The 22,873-nt window shown below is 38.9% G+C and overlaps 1 long non-coding RNA gene across 1 annotated transcript in view; it reads right to left on the reverse strand.

The window, feature by feature from the left end:
• Positions 1–6,080: 6,080 nt before the first annotated feature.
• The window catches only part of LOC142748216 (uncharacterized), a 125,615-nt gene continuing 108,822 nt past the window's right edge, over positions 6,081–22,873 (reverse strand). The window contains exon 4 of the long non-coding RNA XR_012882186.1: positions 6,081–6,266. This is a non-coding gene — a long non-coding RNA (uncharacterized LOC142748216). The remainder of the gene's footprint in view (positions 6,267–22,873) is intronic.

The raw sequence follows: 22,873 nt of genomic DNA on the forward strand, positions 1-22,873 counted from the left end.
TACATACTGCTTCTTTGAAAGTGTGAATTCACAACACAACTCCATTAAAATCAGAGTGCACATGTTGGATATTTGAATGCATTTCTGGACAATTCCATAAGGGTCGAGACCAATTCTGAGCAATGTGTACCCTTCTTTCTTTGGACTAGTCAAGGTCATGGACCTGCACCAGGGTTCGACTCATCCACCAGAGTAACATAAGCCTATTGGTACATACAGGAAGAAGGTCTAATTAGTATACATATGTCAATATATGCTATACTAGTGCCTATATTTAAAGGCTAGACCTCAGCAGAGCCAAGTGAACCTTGGTGTATTGCCCTAAACAACTGATATAGAACCTATAAAGTGTAGGGCACAATTAACACAAATGTATTTGCAAGGAGCGGCGGACGAAGGCATTTCGCCGAAACGCGCGTCGGGACTGACGTTCTCTCCTTGCAAAGGACTACTATGGGTATGTTACACATCTTATCCTCTAGGTGTTATTTCCTTTAAACTGCTTGCATCATACACCGAAGGTACTGTTTGTACCATACACTGGACCCCAGCATCAGGCTCTGTGCTTGTCGTTATATCTGTACTGGTTGCAGTCACATTTTTTTATGCAGTCTCTTTTCCTCTGTATATATCTTGCACTTTGCAATTCATATGCCAACATTTATATACAGAGGTTGTAATTACTATTTGTCTGATCAGACTAACTTAACCTAGAAGTAGATTGTTATACCACCCTTGACACTGTCATTTACTGTCGTTTGTATGTCCTTTGTAATTGTTACACGTCTATTTGTTCATGCTCAGTATGACCTATTTTTTAATGTTGTGACACTCAATAAAATTTATATATTTTTTCTCAAATACATTTGTGTTAATTGTGCCCTACACTTTATAGGTTCTTCATCCACCAGAGTACCTGAAGATGCTTCCATGGGTCCAAGCTCTGACACATTCATGGGCCCCAAAGATCCAGCAGAGGACAACCTAATTTTAAGCAGACTTTGAAGCCAATGACTTGTCACTATGGTCTAATTTATATGAGTTCATTTACACATGACCTGTAAGATGTTATTGAAGTACTGTGTGTGTGTGTGTGTGTGTGTGTGTGTGTGTGTGTGTGTGTGTGTGTGTGTGTGTGTGTGTAAAAGCACAGGTTGTGATGAAATAAAAGTGGATGTGTGCATGTTCTGTATGGGTGGAAGGTGGTTCCTCAGAATTATTTCCTCTGGTGGTCCAAAGCATCCCCACTCTGACACTGACCTGCACTACTGATATCTGACATGTCGCAATTAGTAGAAAGGGTGATGAACAATCTAAGAAACCATAAAAAGGGCCATGTGGCCCCCAAGAAGAGGGGGTACGGGGAGACTTAATTTGCATGAAGTCGTAGGTAGGTGTCTGAAAATGGTGCAGGCCACATGGCTGATGGCTCCAGTTAGTCTAGGAGGGGAGGTAGAACAATGGGGGCATTTGGGCAGGAAGAGTAATTGGTAGAAGGGATTAGGGCTGGTGTTGAGTAGGAGGACTAAAGTCAGGAATAGGGCAAGGGATAACAATCTGCTTCTATACTCACTGGAGAAAGTAAGCACCATCCACACTTGTTGAAAGTGTTTTTAGTAGTGTAAGATGTTTTGTTTTGCAAGGTTTGGCTTGTGGAACTTCACACATATATGGAGTTGGTGTGTCTAGTTCATGGCGGGCTAACCACAGGCTTTACAGCATGGTTTTTCATATGTGGGGAACACAGGCTGTGTGGAAGCTCTCTTATTTGGATGAACTTGGGCAACCAGGAAGGTTGGTTCGAGGATGACCAACGGTTGTTTGGGGGGCAGGGACCACTGGGTCTTAGTTGGTGGGAGAGATGCATGCACACGTGCCCCGGCCATTATGTCACGTGCCGCAATCTGTTGAGTCACCCAACTTTGCTGCTTATTATTATAAATAAAGTGGCTGGTGCCATCAATTTTGCCATAATATGTTTTTGTGTGGCTATTTGTGTTAAACAATTTAGGGGGTTTAACACGTGCTTATGCCCCTTCAAAGGCAATTCATTTTTAAACTATTATGTTACCCACAGTAACATTTCTAGAAAACCTGCTAAATGATTTTAGCTTTTACGCTATTAGGATATATTCACACGCGGCAGTTTTATTGCAGAGATTTCTGCGGTTGTCCTGATCGACTGAATAGGGCTTGCTTGTTGCCGAAACAACCCCATTCAGATTAATGAAATTAATTTTTTGTTGCAGCAATCTCTGCAACAAATCTGCTACATGTGAAATCACCCTTACACAACTTTTATCTAAAAAGCAAAACAATTATATAAAACTAGCCAGCATTTTTAGCAAATATATCATCAATAAGAGCAAATGTTTCCAACGTAAAAAAAAAAATCACAACGGATGTAATTCATTTTTTCCATGAACAGGAGTACATTCTTCTCTCATCTGACCGGGGTTGAATATCTCATCACAGTCTGTGCTATCTCAGCCCCGGTCACAAGCTGTCCTCTTCACACATGCTGGCACAGTGACATTTAGAACCTAAATGTCTGAACGACACCGTTCACTGGCAGCAAACTGTATATGAGGCATGGTGCAATTCATTAAGTGAAACCTATAAAAGGTGAAGGAGAAGATGGATTGCAAAAAAAATAAAAAGATACATCAGAAACCTGTCTTGTGCTAAGGTAATAGAGAAGTAAAGAAATACATTAATAGTCGTAAACGACACGGATGAGATAAATACACAAGATGGAGCGCCATGTTATGTCTTCAAGTAGCCAAGAAGAAATTAGAAAACAAAAAAACACAGACTTTGAATTATGGTAAGAAATTTGCTCTGTTTTTTGGTGATCAGGGGTTTATTCAGAGCTCTGCCACCTCGAGTTGCCCATAGGTTAGAGCAACATAAATAGCAAGTGCCACTATATGTATTTCTGTTGCTTATATAGTGCTAACATATTCCGCAGCGATGTACAGAGAAGTTCGTCTTCCACATTAGTCCCTGTTCCCAATGGGCTCACAATCTAACTTCACTAGGGGACACACACTACGGTTGTTTCCTCAGAAACCAATTAGTATGCTTTTGGAGTGTGGGCAGAAACAAGAGAACCTGGAAGAAACCCACGCAAACACGGGGAGACATGCAAACTCCATACATGTATGCACGGGTCGAACTTACAAACGCCATGCAGATGTATCCCTCGGTTTGATTCGAACCAAGAACCAGTGCACCCAAAAACCAATCAAGCAAAATCTGCATGCCAAGTGTCCAAACAGCAGTTTATGACCACAGATGGGGTATTGCCGTACTCGGGAGAAATAGCTTTACAATTGTTGGGGTGCTTCTTCTTTATTCCTTGTGAAAATGAAAGAAATGCAAAATTTTAGTGGAAAAATTTTTTAGATTTTCATTTTCACTGCCTATTTTCAATAAATTCAGCAAAAAAACAGTGGGGTCAAAATGCTCACTATACTGCTAGATAAATTCCTTGAGGGGTGTAGTTTTCCAAATGGGGTGCCTTTTGCGGGGCTTGCACTGTTTTGGCCCATCGGGGGCTTTGCAAATGTGACATGGCGCCGCAAACCATTCCAACAAAACATGAGCTCCAAAAATCAAATGGTGCTCCTTCCTTTTAAGCCCTGCCGTGTGTCAAAACAGCAGTTTATTACCACATATGGGGTATTACTGTGCCCAGAAAAGTTTGCTTTACAAACATTGGTGTTCTTTTTCCCCTTTATCTATTGTGAAAGTGAAAAAATCTGAGCTAAAACGAAATTTTATTAGAAAAAAATTTAGATTTTCAATTTCACGGCCTAATTCCAATAAATTCTGCAAAAAAAACATTGGGGTCAAAATGCTAACTATACCCTAGAAAAATTCCTTGAGGGGTGTAGTTTCCAAAATGGGGTCATTTTGGGGGTTTACATTTGTTTTCCATCCAGGGTGTTGCAAACATGACATGGCGCTGAAAACCATTCCAGCAAAATCTTTTCTCCAAAATCCAAATGGCGCTCCTTCGCCTTCTGAGCCCTGCTGTGGGTCCAAACAGCCATTTATTACCACATATGGGGTATTTCCGTAATTGGGAGAAATTGCTTTACAAATGTTGGGGTGTTTTTCTCCTTTACTACTTGTAAAAATGTAAGATTTTCATTTTACAGACTAATTCCAAGCAAAAAAACTGTGGGGTCAAAATTATAACTATACCCCGAAATACATTTCTTGAAGGGTGTAGTTTCCAAAATGGGGTATTTTTTTGGGGGGGAGGGGGGGGTTCCACTGTTATGGCACCACAAGACCTCTTCAAACATAACATGTTGCCTTAAATATATTCTAAAAAATAAAAGGCCCAAAATCCACTAGGTGCTCCTTTGCTTCTTAGGCCTGTGTTTCAGTTCATTAGGGCACGAGGGAGGGCCACATGTGGGATATTCCTAAAAACTGCAGAATCTGGGCAATAAATATAGAGTTGCGTTTCCGTGGTAAAATCTTCTGTGCTACAGAAAAAAATTATAAAAAATTAATTTTGACCAAAAAAATTACAATTTTAAATTTCACCTCCACTTTTCTTTAATTCCTGTGAAATGCCTAACGGGTTAAGAAGCTTTATGAATGCTGTTTTGAATACTTTGAGGGGTGCAGTTTTTAAAATGGGGTGATTTATGGGGACTTTCTAATATATAAGGCCCTCAAGGACACCAGATCTAAACTGGTCTCCGAAAAAATAGCCTTTTGAAATTTTCTTGAAAATGTGAGAAATTGCTGGTAAAGTTATAAGCCTTGTAACGTCCTAAAAAAATAAAAGCACGATGCCAACATAAAGTAAACATATTGTATGGTAAATGTTTACTAGTAACTATTCTGTGTGGTATTATTATCTGTCTTAAAAGCAAATACATTTACATTTAGAAAATGCTAATTTTTGCACATTTCTCAGCATTTTAGTGTTTTTCATAAATAAACACTGTATGTATCGACCAAATTTTACCACTAACATAAAGTACAATGTGTCACGAGAAAACAATTTATGTTATAGTGACATGTCAAAAGTTTTGTTCGGTGGAGGTCCGAGCATTGAGATCCCCACCGATTTCTAAAACAAAGTGGCAGAAGCGGTCGGGTGAGCGATGAGCAGCTTCATTTCTGATCGGCTTTGCTTGGAAAGCCCAGTAATTGGTGTCCGGGCTCAATATAAAGTCTATGACATGTCAGTCATTTTTTTAAAGTTCAGTTATCCTTTAAATTTAGTTTAAAAAAAAAGAGGCTTTCAAATTGTTATAATTGAATTGTGAAATGATAAAAAAATGTCTGGACTATGATTTTCTATTATAAAGCTATGGGAAAAACATGTCAATTGTATGCACTAATATTATCCTAGTAACTCATTTCAACAGTACTCATGCACTTTAAACAACCTATAGTGGTTGTCATTATCAATAGGTCATCTGATATGTACTGTACGTCACTGATATAGTACCAGAGGAAGTTTAAGTGATACAGCTGGTGTGATTCAGTGGGGAAGAACATTCTGTACAATGCTACATATTTGACAGGTCCCTTAATAGTACAATGTTCATGAGGTATTCTGTGTGTTGTGTGGGTGCTTTATCTATGGCAAAGTACTGGACTAAAATACATAATGAGCATCTGCTAATTGTAAAATCTTTTGTAGTAGTAATTTTTTTTTATTTAATGTGAAGTTGCTCAGAAATATTGTTTCATTGTAATGAAGACTCATAAAGAGTCAAATTCCTGCCATATTTCATCATCAGGTAGCCAAAATAGGAAATACTCTGGGCAGTGGTGGGACAAAGTTTTGGCTATCATGGTATAACTTGTAAAAGTGTTCCCCTGCTACCATGAATGAACTTACCCACGCAGGACCCACTTTCAGCAGAACCGTCAGTACAGCTGAACTGATGGAACCAGATGAGATAGAACGATACAGCTTCTATGTATACAGCAAGATACTTAAAAGGTAAAACATTTTTAAAATAAAAGTGATTTTGAAAGTTGCTTAAAAACAATAAATACATTCATTTAATAAAGAAAACAATTGCTTACAAAGGTGTACAGAGCTTTTAAAGATTTTCTGAGCAGAAGGAGTAGACAATGTACTTTTGTGCTATAAAAATGAATATATATCTTGTTGTTAATTTCATTTTTGAGTATCCAAAACACTTGTGGCAGATGTCCAACAAAAAGACAATAGAATCCAAGGCTTCTTTAATCATTCCCTCCACCTTACGCATTTCTTCATTCTGTGGAGTAGACAAGAGAATCGATACATGGTTTGTGCTCTTGCTTACAATAAGAATGAAACGCTATTCATGTATTTAACATCCGATTCCTGAATTAAGACTTCTAATATTCCTGGCCCACCGCCATCAGAAATTCCATTGATGTCTATGATGTGAGAATGTTTGCTGGCAGTATTGGATTTATATCTCAGGAGTCTATAGGCACAGATTGTCTGGCGCCTAAGACCACACCTATCAAGTAAGTCGCACCTTAAGTCATGTATGGCTGTAAAACGTTTGTCAGTTCTTACACGATAAAACAGTGGTGTACCTTTCATAACATCTAGCGCCCTCTGCAGCCTGGCCCTTGTCCCTTTCTGGGAGTCCTCGTCTCAGTCCCACAGCATTGTGTGTGCTTTATTAACATATAATACCCGTGTACATTTTCCCTTCAGTAGGTGCCCTTTCCCCTAGTCAGCCTTTGGGCATATAGGTAAATCTCTCGCTGGTTGCCAGTGGTCTTATGTAATGTTCATGGAATAGGGCCTCATATGAAAGGCAGAGCCGTGTGCATTGAGCCTATACATTGGCACGTGGTTTCTCTTTGGTTCCGTACTACAAAGCTGTAGGAATTCCATGTGCTTCCATAGGGCATCGTATTATGAAGATATTCTACTCTAGAACCATTGCTTATAGTTGACAATACCTTTTTAATATGACATCTGGTGGAGCTTGCCACCGTTTTTTTTCTGCTGGGTCATACGGAATAGGGAAAGTGTCAAAATGGGGTTCCTTGGGCTCACCAGTGGCTCACCCGCCATCTGTAAGGAACTTATACTCATTCACTTTTAATTGCATCATACTCTTTGTTGAGGACATATCATCAATAAACTGCAATAAGCTATTTTTTAATCAACCCATAAAAAAATAGACCACAGTGACAAGTGATTGGCTTCAAAGTCGGCTCCATATTGGATTGTCTTCTTCGAAATGCTTTGGGCCAATTTTTGGGTCAGAGCCTGAGCCCACCTGACGATCTTCTGGTACTCTGTTGGGCCAGTCGGATCCTTTCTACGGGTGCTGTATTATGGCGCCATACAATTCCTAAGTTGTATGGAGTTCTGTAGTCATGTGTATGAACCCTAATGCGAGTATTTTTATTGCATAGTTAATAAGAAGAAAAACAAACAGAAAACGCTACCATTTTTGTATGTTGAAAACAAAATAGTCATAATTGAATCTGTTCTATGCAGTATATTTATGTGACAGTTTTAAATAAGCAGCATTGGCGCAGTCCTTGGGGTGATGAAGTAGATTTCTTTGTGTTTGCTGTTCCACATGCATAAAAATGCATTATGTTTAATTCTTTTGTTTTTAATGTTCAAAGAAGCTTCATTTTCTGCTGCCAGACACTTTTAATGGTATTATGTCCTGTTTTTGTTTGAATCGCTGTCATTATTGTTTTCTTCATCATTGATTTGGGTATTTTTAATCTCACATAGTTACATGTTTACAAAATTGTTATGGAAAAACTAAAGTTTTTCATTATCTCCATATTGATTTAGGAGAAAGCTAACAATTGCTAAGAAGAAAAAATAAGTTGAAGCCGCCACAAATATGTCAAATGTTGGGAAACAGATATTTTCAAAAGATAATTGTTTTATGGGCATATAAAAAAACCTTTACATACTGTATATATTTATGGTTTTGTTATGCGCCTATACATAATTACTTTTTTCATGTATTTGTATTTATATGTATATTATGATCAATTTAGGGATCTAGAATAGCACTGGAGTACCAGAGGATCCTTTGTTGGGTCCAGTCTGTGATGCAATAATGGGCCCCAAAGGTCCAGCAGAAGACAACCTCATTTAAAGGTAACTTTGGAGCCAATCACTTGCCACTAGGGTCTATCTCTTATGGGTTGATCATAAATAACCTATTAGATCTTATTTAAAGGGTAACTAAAATTTTATAAGACTGTTGACATATCACAGCGACATGTCAGAAGTTTCGATCGGTGGGTGTCCGAGCACTGAGACTCCTACCTATTGCTAAAACAAAATGGCAAAAGCGCTTGGGTGATCGCTGGGCCACTTAGTTTCTGATCAGCTTTCCTCGGAAAGCAGAGCGAGCGGTGTATGGACTCATATACTTCAATTGAGCCCGTACACCTCAGAGATATATCACCAATTTGTACACATGCAGCACAAATAGATTATCTCAATAAATGATAGTATAGATGTATATACCAGCAAATAGAATTAAATAATAATTGTATACCATTTAGAGATAGCCATATATATAAACCAAGTATAGTTTGGTGCTTTGACCAAAAAACATACAGAAAAACCTATAGAAAAAGTGGTCAAATATTAACCCAGACGTAATAGGTACTAGAAATTCATTTTATTAACAGACAGATACAAATACAATTAAAAATTGAGTCATGCAATGTTTAAAAGGCGTCAACCTATGCAGGATATATTTGTACGAGCAACGAGTAAACTGGGCTTTGAAACAAAAAATGTGTAACCAGCCCTAGAGAGATTAGATCGCATGTCTAGATAAATGCAGGTACATACCCGGGTTCATAATCCCACATAGAGGAGACGCCAGACCCGACGCGCGTTTCGAAGGCCACACCCGGACGAAGGCATCTGCCGAAACGCGCGTCGGGTACACATTTTTTGTTTCGAAGCCCGGTTTACTCGTTGCTCGTGTCCTGCATGCATGTACGCTACATTTGTACACATAATAAATGTTCTATATATAGGAAAGCACCTTATATTGCACATAGCACTTTATTACTGCACTGTCTAATCATTGCATGTCAGGCATAGTGAGCACACATTTGATAAGTTTCTATTTCATATGTCTTTAATACATTTGTTCATACATTATTAGTACTACAAATATATCCTGCATAGGTTGACGCCTTTTAAACATTGCATGACTCAATTTTTAATTGTATTTGTATCTGTCTGTTAATAAAATGAATTTCTAGTACCTATTACGTCTGGGTTAATATTTGACCACTTTTTCTACAGGTTTTTCTACACCGCAGAGATATCAGAGCATGATGAAAATTTTCAAATCACAGCTTGCTGATTCTGTTCTGGATGTTCCCAGCAGATTTAACCCTTTTCAATGTAGAGGGGGTCATATCCGCAGTGAATCCGCAGCTAATCCGCACAAAACACAGCAGATTCACTTAGGATTTTCTACAGAATCATGCATGGGTGACCTAAGAGTTTGCCGTTAAATATGGAATTGTTGAAAGTTTAATTTGTGTCATATTTGTATTCTAAGGAGATACCGCAGTGTGTACTTTTGATATACAGTTGTATTGAAAATAATATCTTTTCAATTCACATCTGAGAGTTTGCTACAATTGTGTCCAGCCTAGGAAAATTGAATTGAGCTGAATACATCAGCATTCTAGCAGGGGCCGTAGATATAAGGGGTACAGAGGGAGCAGTTGCACCCATGCGCTAGTGTCTGAGGGGGCCCAAAGGCCTCTCTGCCACATAAGGGTATGTTCACACGGCGGGGGTCCGTAACGGCTGAAATTACGGGGATGTTTCAGCCTGAAAACATCCCCGTAAATTCAGCCGTACCTGCATGTGCAGGCGCTTGAACGCCGCGTCAATTACGGCCGTAATTAGCGCTGCTATTCATTGGAGTCAATGAATAGCGGCTCCAAATACGGCCAAAGAAGTGACAGGTCACTTCTTCTACGCGGGCGTCTATTTACGCGCCGTCATTTGACAGCGGCGCGTAAATATACGCCTCGTGTGAACAGACAAACGTCTGCCCATTGCTTTCAATGGGCAGATGTTTGTCAGCGCTCTTGAGGCGCTATTTTCAGACGTAATTCGGGGCAAAAACGCCCGAATTACGTCCGTAAATAGGCCGTGTGAACATACCCTAAGACAACCACAGTATTATAAATGGCACATGGTAACTGGCGGGTCCTGTTACAGATTTTGCATTGGGGCCCAGGAGCTTCAGGTTATGCCTCTGCCGTCTACAGTGTTTCAGTGCAGGTAAAATGTATCAATTTGGAATTCAGGCAGTTTAGCTCTCACAGAGGATTGACTAAACTGGATAAAATTGTAGCAAACACTCAGCTGTGAAAAGCAGTTTCAACCTGTAAACGAGAGCGTCCAAATTCACTGACAGCAGGTATATATCTTGAAAATTGTGATGAATTGATAAAGTATATAAGAAAGTTGTAAAACCTTTCATTAAAGAATGATTAAAGGGGTTGTCCGGGATTCGAAAAACATGCTTTCTTCCAAAAACAGTGCCCCATCTGTCAATAGGTTGCGAGTGGTATTGCAGCTCAGCCCCAATTACTTCAATAAAGCTGAGCTGCATTACCAGACACAACCCATGGACAGGTGTGGCGCTGTTTTTTGAAGCAGCCACTTTTTTTTTTTCAATCCTGTACAACCTCTTTAAGGTTTATTTATATAAAACCAGAAAATCCCGTTAAGTGCCCTCAGAGTTGACAAAATATATATTTTTCCGTCGGACTTGGTTCATTTGGATATGATCACAGATTCAGAACTGTTACATGGTGAAAAATAACAGACAGTTATAGTTTCAAGCCCAAAATGAATAATGTTGGCTTGGTCCCCACAGCCCCAGGACGCCAATCGATCTATGATGCATAACTCACATTCCCAAATTAGACATGTTCATTTGATTTACTCCTGATGTATTGGCCTCTCCGATAGTACATATGTTCCAGACACAGCTCATTGCTTTCATGGTTGAAACTCAAAGAGGAAAGCAATAGGTTTTCTCTCATGATTATGTTGTTTACATCCTTTTCAGCACTGCTAAAAGATTAAGAACAGTAGTTCCTTGTCAAGTGTAATGTTCTCAGGCCTAAGGCCTTTTGTAACTAAATTCTTCTTTTTTTTATCCAATACCTATTGGTAGAAGTGCAACCATTTCTTTTAAGTCATTTACATAGTACAAAATTGAATCTGATTTCAATGAAATATAATATTTAGCTGTCATCTAAATGTAGTCCCTCGATCAGTACTGTGATCGTAGAGAGCTGAAGTATTTATAAATAGGGACCAGGCATGTAGTTAAGGCTTTGTTCACATCTTCGTTGTGCATTTCCATTCTTTTGATTTGTCAGAGGAACAGAAAAACGGATATAAACGTTTCCGTCATACTACCCATTACTTTAATGGACTTTTTTCCATCCAAAATTACGGAAACTTGACGAAAAGGAGCGTTCTATTTTTTTTTCGAAGTCAACTGATAACGGATACAAAGAGATATGCCTTCCGTTTGTATATGTTATGCATTACGTTTAATTGATCCTTTTTTTTATGCAGATGCGCAGAATAAAAATTACATAGACTTATTAAAAAACGGATTTGTTAAAAACGAAGCATTAGGCGTTTTTAGATCAGAATAAGGACAAAATTAATGGGATTTTTAATTGCATCCGTTACCATCCTTTTGCAGCCATTATGTAAGGCTGGGTTCACACCTGCGTTGGTGTGTTCAGTTTTTCTGCTCCGTCAGAGGAGCAGAACAAGGACATAACGGAACCAATGGTTCCGTTGCACAACAGATACCGCCTGTTGCCTACAGAACCTATGGACTTTAATAGGTTCCGGCGGCTTTCCATAGGGGTGTCCATGATTTTACCGGACACAATAGTGCAGCATGCTGCGCTATGATCTCCGGTAAACTCCAGCAATCCCTGACAGATCTGCGACCAGGGCCCCTAACGGAGCCTCCGATGCAGATGTGATCATAGCATAAGTCATCCGTTTCTTAACGGAGATAAAAGATCAGAGTACAGGACTTTTTCTGTATTCAAAAAGACAGATGTCTAACGGATGTTTTTTTTTTTTTTTTATTATTATTACTGGTGTCAATGTAAAATGGATAGAAATGGATTGTAATCCGTTTGTATCCGTTATTTTGATTTCAATGGGACTTTTAAAGGATCAGGTTTTATCATTATTCTGATCTAAAATGGATCAGAGTAACGGATTATACAACACAAGTGTAAACTCAGCCAACTTCATAACTGATGCCAAACGGAAACAAATGAGAAGTAAAGTGTTCTTTTTTTTTTTACGGCTTCTGCAAACGGATCAGTCACAAAAAGGAATGTGTTACCTTCTATTGCTTTCAGTCAGGCATCAGTAAAGCTATGTTCACACGCTGGACTAAAAACGGCTGTAAAATACGGAGCTGTTTTCAAGGGAAAAGCCTCTGACTTTCAGCCATTTTTTATGCATCAAGCGTTTTTTCATGCGTTTTTTTACGGCCGTTTTTGGAGCTGTTTTTCTATTGAGACAATGAAAAACGGCTCCAAAAACGGCTCAAGAAGTGACATGCACTTCTTTTTTACAGGGCGTTTTTTTACGTGCCGTTTTTACAGACGGTTGTGTAAAAAACTGCCCCCGTGGGAACGAAACGCTGTTTTTCCCATTGAAATCAATGGGCAGATGGTTGGAGGCGTTCAGCCCCCATATTTTCAGCCATAAACGCCCCAAAAAATGGCTGAAAAGAAGCCGTGTGAACATACCCTAATTGTGTCATTTTTCTTTTTAATTTGAGCGGATTCTCTAAAACGAAAGGCATGACCCAGATGTGAACGAAGCCTAAGTCTGTCTGTTTCGATCTTCATACAAGTGCATCCAAGTGGTCGCCTTTCATTTATTACTATGGTATTGCTTAAATACTGCATGGTCATTTCCACAAAATTGTCTTTGTTACCTACAGTATGTGTCACTCACCTTTCCCAGATCCAGCGAATATTCTCCTCTGGCAACTGTGCCTCCCCTGCCTCCTGCTGCAGGCTGCGTCAGGTTGCAAGAGCAATCGGAACTCTCGCTCACCTTTCCCCATCCTGCAATGATCTATGGATCCTGTACTATTGTATTAAGATACTTCAATTATGTTTGTTACTTGTGTATGTTCCTGACTCTGAACTCTGCTCATGTCTAGCTCGTTCAGATTGGTTTATCTCCGTTATTATCTCATTCTCTGGTTGTTTCACCCTGACCACTTAAACGGTGATGACCCCTGCTTCGTGTTCCTGACATTGATTGAAGAGCATTTGTCGCCAATTGGTGACTACACTGGGGTCCGCGACCTGGGAATCGGACTTTGAAAGTCTATACCTTCTTGTGGGGGTTAAGGGTGAAGAACGGGGTGATTCCTTAGATTAGAGTTTAGCCAGGGATAAACCGGTTGGGCCCCCCGCATCCACTTCTCCAGTCTGAATCATTAAACTATGTTAACAATGACAAAAAATGATCTGTGACAGCCCTAATAACACTATATTGTCATGCTACATATGGATTTAATACTGTATTGAGTTCAATGGAAACTGTATAGCTCTGTATGCAGTAAGCTCCCTCTAGTGGTAGCTAGAGTTTTACAATTTAATGTTATGGTTCTGTTAAGGGAAGAAGGGGGCTTAAAGGTCTGCTACTGAACAACTGGAGCTCCAAACCCCTTTTAACCCGAGTTTACTCTGATCCAGGTCCCTGCTTACCTTTAAATTGGAGGCTTCTCCGTTGGAACATCTTTATCCAAAAATCTCCTGGAGGGATATCTTAGACCGGGCCCGGTCCAGAGAGTTTGGAGGAGTTAAATTGTTTACCTTCTAAATATCTACGGTCCAGATAACAGTGGAAAAAGAAAAAAGCACTGTTCGGGCGTAACAGAGGAAACGTACCTCGCGACTCCAAGATACTTTCTATAATCTTACTGCACCATATACCTGTGCTTGGTCCAAAAGGCCCTTTGGTTCTGTGCAATAGTCAATTCTATACTAAGATTTTAACAAATGCAAAATCGAAACACGAGTGTGAAAAGAAATCTAACACTTGTTACTATAACTCTATATAGAGTCGGGACTTATTGCTTGTTCGACCTATGATCCGAAGAAATTACCTTGAAAGTTTGTGAGGGGGGTTATGATCTTTTGGTACTAAAGTTAATTAATTTAATTTTATTATACTTTTTGTTTTGTACCAGTCCCTTGTCATTAATTACATATAAATGCATATCTTTATGTATACAATTCAAGATAATTCTGATTGATGTATCATTGTATGTATTTATTTTTCTAGAACCTGGCCAGGTAATTTGTATTGCCTCTTATTGTAAACTATTAGTAAAAGTTTTACGAGGATTTTTTTTAATGATAAAAATCCCCTTTTTTATATACATATAAATGTAATCTATTTAGAAAAATTTAAAATAAAATATAAAAAAAACAACAAATAAAATATTTTTCTATACCTAAAGAGTGCCTTGAATATTTCCGGACCTTATCTTTTTCTTTTCTTGTTTTTGATATTGTTATGTTTCTGGAAATTGCACCGTGCAATATGTATTGCACTTTTTAGGAAAATCTCATTGGATAAAATTCTCTCCTATATTCTTCCCTTTTAAACTATGTTTGCTTTACTGGTTTCCAACTGACATTATAAGAGCCTGTGCACAATTAGAAATATCCTTTTTATGTTTTGGACACTCCCATCCATAATAGGTAAATTTTTATTTTATTTTATATTAGCAATATCATATATAAATATATACCAGGCAGGTACGTAACTATTGGGGTGTATAGGTTGGGGTTGCACTCAGGACCTGGAGTCTCAAGGGGCCCAAAGCAACTTCTGTTCCATATGAGGAATCCAATACTATAAAGGATGTGTCATAGTTGGGTCCTTATTACAGATTTTACAGTGGGGTCCAGGAGCATTAAGTTAACCCGCTGATACCAGATGGAAATTAATGTACACTGATCTTGTGTTACATAAAGATGTTGCATTATCAGGTAGTTCAGTGTTATATTATTGGGACGCCACCTACTGCATTGCACAGAAAGGTAATAGGATACTCCTCAGATGACGGTGCTTGCCAAGAATAAACATGTCACCTGCTATTTTCGTATTTATTATTGTGACTGGTCCAAGTCATCTAAGTGGCCAATGATATATGCCTAGGCTTCTGACTCGTTTTCATTATCAATATTTCAGTTCTGTGGAATAACATTTTTACATAATACAAAATCCAGTCTTGAAGTTTACTTTGAAGAACTATTAAAGTAGTTATTAAAGTTAAAGACTTGTGAAAATACTTAAACTCTCTTCTTCATTAATTCCTCAGAAGGTAAATCAGCTTTATTCACTGCCAATATTGAATCTGACAAATCGATTTTAAAATCTCTTCTGCCAATATTTTTGATTGTTGTAGAATCAATCGTCGCAATGCACATCAATTTCATTATGCAATTTGTGTTAATGTTTATAAAGCAATGTGTGATTTTTATAGGTTTTGGGGTTGTTGCTCTCTCAAACTGGCCTTTTTTATTTCCTGATGGTTTAGAGATTTTAGGGTGCGTTCACATATATCTGTTGCATCAGCATCAGTTTTTTTGTCTCTCAAGTGATTACAACTGATGCAAAAACTGATGCAAAAATGTATCAGTTGCCATCAGGCTTTTTCACAATTTTTACTATAAAACCATCAGTTGTTATCAGTTATCGTTAGTTCTCATCAGTTTTTACCATCTGTTTTTAACATCAGTTTTTATCACAATGGTCAACCAAAAAGGTCGTCTAGGATCTGAAAATATGACAAGCCCTAACTTCAGAGAGCAGCTAGTTTTTGGCGCCTGTAAAGCTGCCCAATCCCACCCCGCATATCCTGCCCACACCATGTCGGGATTATTGTTGCATTCACATCTCGGTCCATTTTTGATGGCCGTTTTGCATCTGTTTTGTATCCGTTCCATGTTCGTGTTTCCGTTTCTGATGAATTTTTAAAAACTTATGATTTTCATGTGCATATTATGAAACAGTGCTCTCTGTAGATAATGCCGCAGTGCCCTCTGTATATAGTGGCACACACCCCGTGTAGAAAATGCCACAGTGCCCTCTGTAGATAGTGCCACACTGTTCTCTGTATATAGTGCTACCGCCTGTAGATAATGCCGCACTGCCCTCTTTAGATAGTGCCACACACCCCCTTGTACATCCTGCCACACACCCCCTGTAGATAATGCTGCAGTGCCCTCTGTATATATTGGCACACACCTCCCCCATAGATAATGCCACAGTACCCCCTGCAGATAATGTCACACAGCCCCTGTAGATAGCACCCCTTGTACATAGAGCCACCCAGCACCCCCTGTACATAGCAACACACAGCACCCTCTGTACATATCGCAACACAATGCCCCCAGTACATAGCGCCACACAGCACCCCCCTGTACATTGAGCCACTTTTAGTGTACATAGAGCTATCCCCGTTCCCCTGTAGATAGCGCCACTGTAGCTCCCTCTAGCAGTGGAATTCCCAGCCAGAAAATTGCTGACGATGTGGCCAGAGATTCCCTCCAGGAGGAGCCCCTAATGCCAGAGTCCATATAAGGACAGTGATGTCAGCGATTACCTCTAGAAGCAGAATTTCTGGCCAGAGTGTTGCTGACGTTCTGCTGGCTGGGGATTCCGCTCCAGGAGAAGCCCCTGATGTCATGATCCATATATGGACTGTGGCATCAGGGACTCCTCTTGGAGGGAAGCCCGACCACAGCGTCGGCAATACTCTGGCCAGGTATTCCGCGGCTAGAGGGAACTACAGTGGCGCTATCTACAGGGGAAGGGGGGTAGCGCTATATACATTATCTCTAGAAAACTCCTCAACTTTCAGTCTTTTTCGATCTAACAACCTTTTAGGATAACCACAATGTTTAATTTTTTTGCCATATCATTTAATCCATTATCAAGTATTAAAGGGTTTTGCATGATTCTTTTTAACATCAACATTTTGCTGAAATCATTTGCTGATGGAGCTGGGGTGACAACTTTCAAACTGCAATAAATTATTGTGGTCCATTGGTTTGTTGTACAAATAAGTACATAATTTCTTATCCTTTCTAAAAACTCTTGTATCAAGGAACTGTAAAGAATGAACAGATGATTCCATAGTAAATTTAATGTCACTGTCTACTCCATTGAGAAAAAGAAAATAACTGTTCTAATTCGGTTTGAGTGGCTGTCCAGAAAACGAAAATGTCGTCTATGTATCTCCACTCCCTCAATATGTTAGTGAAGTGGGGAGACACATAGACAACATTTTCCTCAAGGGCTGCCTTGAACATATTCACATATGTGGGTGCCACATTTGAACCCATAGCAGTTCCACTTTTCTGGACATAAAAATTGTCACAATGTAGGAAATATTTTTCAGAAACAATAAATTTCAATAGCCCCTTCAGAAATTCAACACATTCATTTGTATAATGTGAACTACGTAGAGCATTAAGGCCTGTATATAACCCTCTAATATGATTAATCGATGTATATAGACTGCATACATCAAATGATGCAAGTATGCCGTCACAAACCAACTCTATCTCATTTAATTTAACCAAAAAGTCTGTGGTATCCTGAATATATGATTTTGCAGATGTCGCAGAATGTCTTAATACTTTGTCTAAAAAAACAGCTATGGAGGAAAAGATAGATCCACAGCCCGACACAATCGGTCTACCGGGAGAATTTACCATAGACCTGTGAATCCTAGGTAGACAGTATAGAACCGTGACCACCGGATATTGAACTGTCAAAAAATCTCTGAGATCCTTATCAATAATGCCAGCGCAAAACGCATCCTTCAGCAACTTATCAATTTTACCTTTAATTCTAAACTAACGGTCATTAGGCAATATTTCATATACATTTTTATCATCCAATTTTCTGGCCAATTCAGCCATGTATCGCGATGTGTCCATGATCACCATGGCACCACCTTTATCAGTGGGCTTGATGGTCAGGGACACATCACAAGACTGGCCATCAATTGCCTTTATTTCATCTCTGGTCTGCTGTTTTACAACATTTATAAAGGCATCAATAGCTGGTTCATTGATCACTGGTTGGCTAGTGATTTTCTTATATAACCACATGTCTTTAAGAGTAAATTTTTCATAATTAGACTCTACATTTTTATCAGCAATAAAAACTTTAACCTCTTCAGGACAAAGCCATTTTTTTATTTGTTATTTTTGTTTTTCACTACCCGCATTCCAAGAGCCATAAGTTTTTTATTTTTTGCGTCAATAGAGTGGTGTGAGGGCTTATGTTTTACAGGAGGAGTTGTAGTTTCTTTTGGTACCATTTAAAGTTCCATATAATGTACTGGGAAACTGAAAAAAAAATATTTGCGGGCTGAAGTTGTAAAAAACTGTGATTCCTCAATGTTTTTTGGTTTTCATTTTTACGCCTCTCACCGTGTGATTTAAATGACAATTTATTTTTATTCTGTGGCTCAATACGATTACGGTGATACCAAACTTATATAGTTTTTTTTATATTTTACAACTTTTATTGATAAAAAACTCTTAGTTAAAAAAATAATGTTTTGTGTTGCCACATTCTGAGAGCCATAACTTTTTATTTTTTCACCGATTGAGCGGTGTGAGGGTTTATTTTTTTGCGTGACAAGCTGTAGTTTTTATCGGTACCATTCTTTGGTACGTAGACTTTTTGATCACTTTTTATTACATTTTTTTTTAGAGCTAAGTTGACCAAAAAAACTGCGATTTTGTCGTTTTACATTTTTTTTTTTTTACGGTGTTCACTGTGCGCGTTAAATAATGCTATATTGTAATAGTTCAGACTTTTACGGATGCAGAAATACCAATTTTGTTTACTTTTTTAATTTTTTACATTACTTTAGGGGGAAAATGGGAAAAGGTTTTTTTTTTAACTTTTAATATTTTTGATTTATTTTTTCACTTTTTTTCACACACTTTATTAGCCCCCCTAGGGGACTTGAACCAGCGATTGTTAAATTGCTGGTACAATATACTGCAAACAATATTAACGTATTGCAGTATATAGTTATTTTTACAGGCATCTGTTAAGCCCTGCCTCAGGCAGTGTGAAGGCAGGCCTGGGGACCTTCATTAAGCCACTGGGCTGCCATAACAATCATCGTCTCCCCCCAAACTCACTGCGGGGGGGGGGGGGGTGATGAGCTGTTGGAGGATGCTGCCCCCCCCCCGCGCTTTTCAATGCCTCAGATACAGCGGTCGCAGCATTTGAGGGGTTAAACAGCCAGGAACAGCGCGACCGCTGTTCCCCGCTGTTAGTCCCGGGTGTCCAAACATCAACACCCACACCGAATGTAATGGCACATCCGGGTGCGCGAAGGGGTTAAACTTAATCTTACTAAATAAATCATATAAGTCCAATTCAAGTTGGAACCAATCCATGCTAGGGGTAGGACTAAAGGTACTTTTTACTATTTTTTTTTATATGAAATGTTCTTAATGAGATTTGTAATTGTGAAACATATGTATATTTGATCACATTGTTACACTGTTAGGACCCATGCACACGAATGTGCTTTTGCGTCCGCAATTGCCCCGAAAATCCACGGGAGAATTGTGGCCCTATTCATTCCTATGGGGCCATGCACACGACCGTGGTTTCCACGGTCCGTGCATGGCGCAGGAGCCCGGACCGCAGAAAGAACGGGCATGTATTAGTCCAGGCTCATAGGAAATAGTGGACGCGGCCATGTGCACGGCGACACTCCGCCCCCGGCCGACCCGAAAATCACGGCCGTGCACTTGGCTAAGTTCTTGTGCATGAGGCCTAATGCTTGAGAAAGGCTCACACTGATTTGAAACGTTGCATGCGGAATTAAACAGGATCACCATTTCATTTAGTTGTGCTGCCTCATTTTCTATTTCTATTTACATTGAAGGGTCATTGGAGGCATATGGAAAATTATTTCAAACTTTTCATTGTTGATTATGTACCGCGTCATAGACGTGGAGGTGATAGAATCTCAAAATGAAAACATATAGAATTAGAACGGATCTTCAAGTTAGATACTCTATCTCCCCGAGATCTAAATGTGGATTTAAAAATTTCCCCCAGTTTCTCAAGATGAGTCACACTGTGGCTTTGATGTGACTACCTGCCCTTTACCTGCTGGATTTTGCTTATGGAACCTCCTCTGGGCTTGAAAATAGTAACAGTGTATATAAAAACATTTCTTTGTAAAATCTTTTTGAAAAATTTAATCTATAGCTAGTTTTAGCATTTTTTCTAAAAATGTCTTTCTTCTCTCTTTAGAGAATTACCATATTTTTCGGACTATAAGACGCACCTGACTATAAGACGCACCCAGGTTTTAGACAACAAAATATTGGGAAAAAATTCATTTTTACTACTTTTACAAAACAAAAACCATTTGTTAAAAAAAAAAAATTTGTTCTGTTTCACCACATTCTGAGAGGCATTTTTTGGTATATACGATTTTTTTTTTTAGCACTTTTTATTTCATTCCTTTTTTTATCTTGTGCTTGGGGAAAAGTGGGAAAAGGTTTTTTTTGTTTTTTTTTACTTTTAATATTTTTTACACTACTGAAAATATATCTAACTTTTTTTTTTACACATTCTATTACTTCCCCTAGGGGACTTGTACCAACGATCGTTAGATCGCTTGTACAATATACTGCAATACAAGGATGAGTTACAGAAACAGCCTAACTCGCTGACCTACGCTGTTTCCGTAACTCCCATAGTAGTGAATGGCAGTTACAGAAGCAGCGTAGCATGCTACGCTGTTTCCGTAACTACTATTCAGTTCTATGGGAGTTACGCAAACAGCGTAGGTCAGCGAGTTAGCGTAGCTCAGCGAGCACTCGGCTGGTTCCGTAACTTCCGACCACCTAACCAGGAAGTGACAGCGGAGTGAGTAAGAGAGAACAGGATGTAGGGAACCCTGTTCTAGAGATAGGTGCGGGTCCCAGAGGTGGGACCCCCATCTATCTGACATTTATGACATATCCTGTGGCTATTGACCGCGGCATTTTACTAGTTAAACGGCCAGGAACAGCGCCATCGCTGTTCCTGGCCATTAGAACAGCGTGTCAGCTATAAAACACAGCTGACACCTACAGTGTATGGACTGGGCTTAGCGTGTGAGCCCGCTCCGCTCCAAACATCATCCCCTCCCCGCTCCATGATGTGCCGGCACATCATGGGTCGGGAAGGGGATAAGTAAGAAGCTGTCAGGAAGCCCGGCACTGCCGGGTCCCTTGACTGCAGACTATAAGACGCAGGAACTTTTTAGCAAAATTTATTCTTGCTAAAAACTGCGTCTTATAGTCCGAAAAATATGGTATGTCCTTAAGTTTCGTCTCTGGGATCGGATGGAAGTACCTATATACTACCTTGAATGTCCATATACTAATTTGTTGAATTGTTTTTTTCTTTTTGAGCACTGTATAGTTCGGACTTTAAATATCCTGCCATATGTTGATTTTCTGTACATTTTTTCAGTTCACTTGTTCTGGATATCATCTATATACTAAACTATAATGTATGAGAGCATTTCTTTCATGCAATATATATTCCCCTAGATATATTCAAATTTCATTCCTTTGATAGTACCTGATTGCATTGGGACTTCTCATTGGTAATGCACTTCGTATCCCATATTAAATCTGTAATTTACGGTATGCGATGGTGATTGTTGCAGTAGAATATTGATTACCCTGAGGGGAGTTTGGTATAATCCATATATTTGTGTTGTGCATCATATAATATAACCACATTATATACCCTTCTGATTTATAATATAAAACAGAGTCTTAGAGCCAAAATATATCAAAGAGTATCAAAAAATTCCTTTATTCAATATATATAGCAACAAACATTTAAAACTGTATATGACAGGAGAGACTCAAAATAATGTCAACACAACGATGTATCAGGGAAACCCAGATTATAGGTAGTCACTCCCCCTTGAGGAAGCGAATAATCGCGAAACGCGCGTCGGGGCGCACACACCGATTGTCTGGGAACTCATTAAGACTGTACATGGGTAAGTTTATCATGCCTACTCCTGGAGTTTCAGGGGATGGCTTACTTGTATTTATTTAGTACATCCATGCTTCTTGTCAGGATCATTTTGACCCTGTAGCAGCCATAACTCTTGCACTGCACTTTCCAAATCATTGATACTCTTGCCTGTAGATTTATACTGGTAAATGGCTTACTACCTATAATCTGGGTTTCCCTGATACATCGTTGTGTTGACATTATTTTGAGTCTCTCCTGTCATATACAGTTTTAAATGTTTGTTGCTATATATATTGAATAAAGGAATTTTTTGATACTCTTTGATATATTTTGGCTCTAAGACTCTGTTTTCTCTTTCTTCTATATATATACTATAGAGTTGCCGTAACTTTAAAAATGGGAGGATGTTTTTTGGAACAATACCTAGCCCAGTAACCTCGTTAGCTTCTGGAAACTATTGGTTATGATTTATAATATACTAGTATATATATGAGTTATATATCCTGATGGTTTTAAAATCTTAGATATTATTGACTAGTTGAATATATGTCCCGTCTTGATGTATATCCCCACTACAATTTGGGGTGCACCAAGGTGGAATGTATTGTTCATCTTATGGCTGAGGTATCCTAATATGGTTGCCGACCTCTTTGGGTTCCGTCCCATTGGTTTGGATTTGCTTATCTTCGATGAGTTTTTATACCCTAGCCGAGATATGGCAGAGATTGTGCT

This window comes from Rhinoderma darwinii, chromosome 3 (assembly GCF_050947455.1).
Source record: "Rhinoderma darwinii isolate aRhiDar2 chromosome 3, aRhiDar2.hap1, whole genome shotgun sequence".
Classification (NCBI taxonomy): domain Eukaryota; kingdom Metazoa; phylum Chordata; class Amphibia; order Anura; family Rhinodermatidae; genus Rhinoderma; species Rhinoderma darwinii.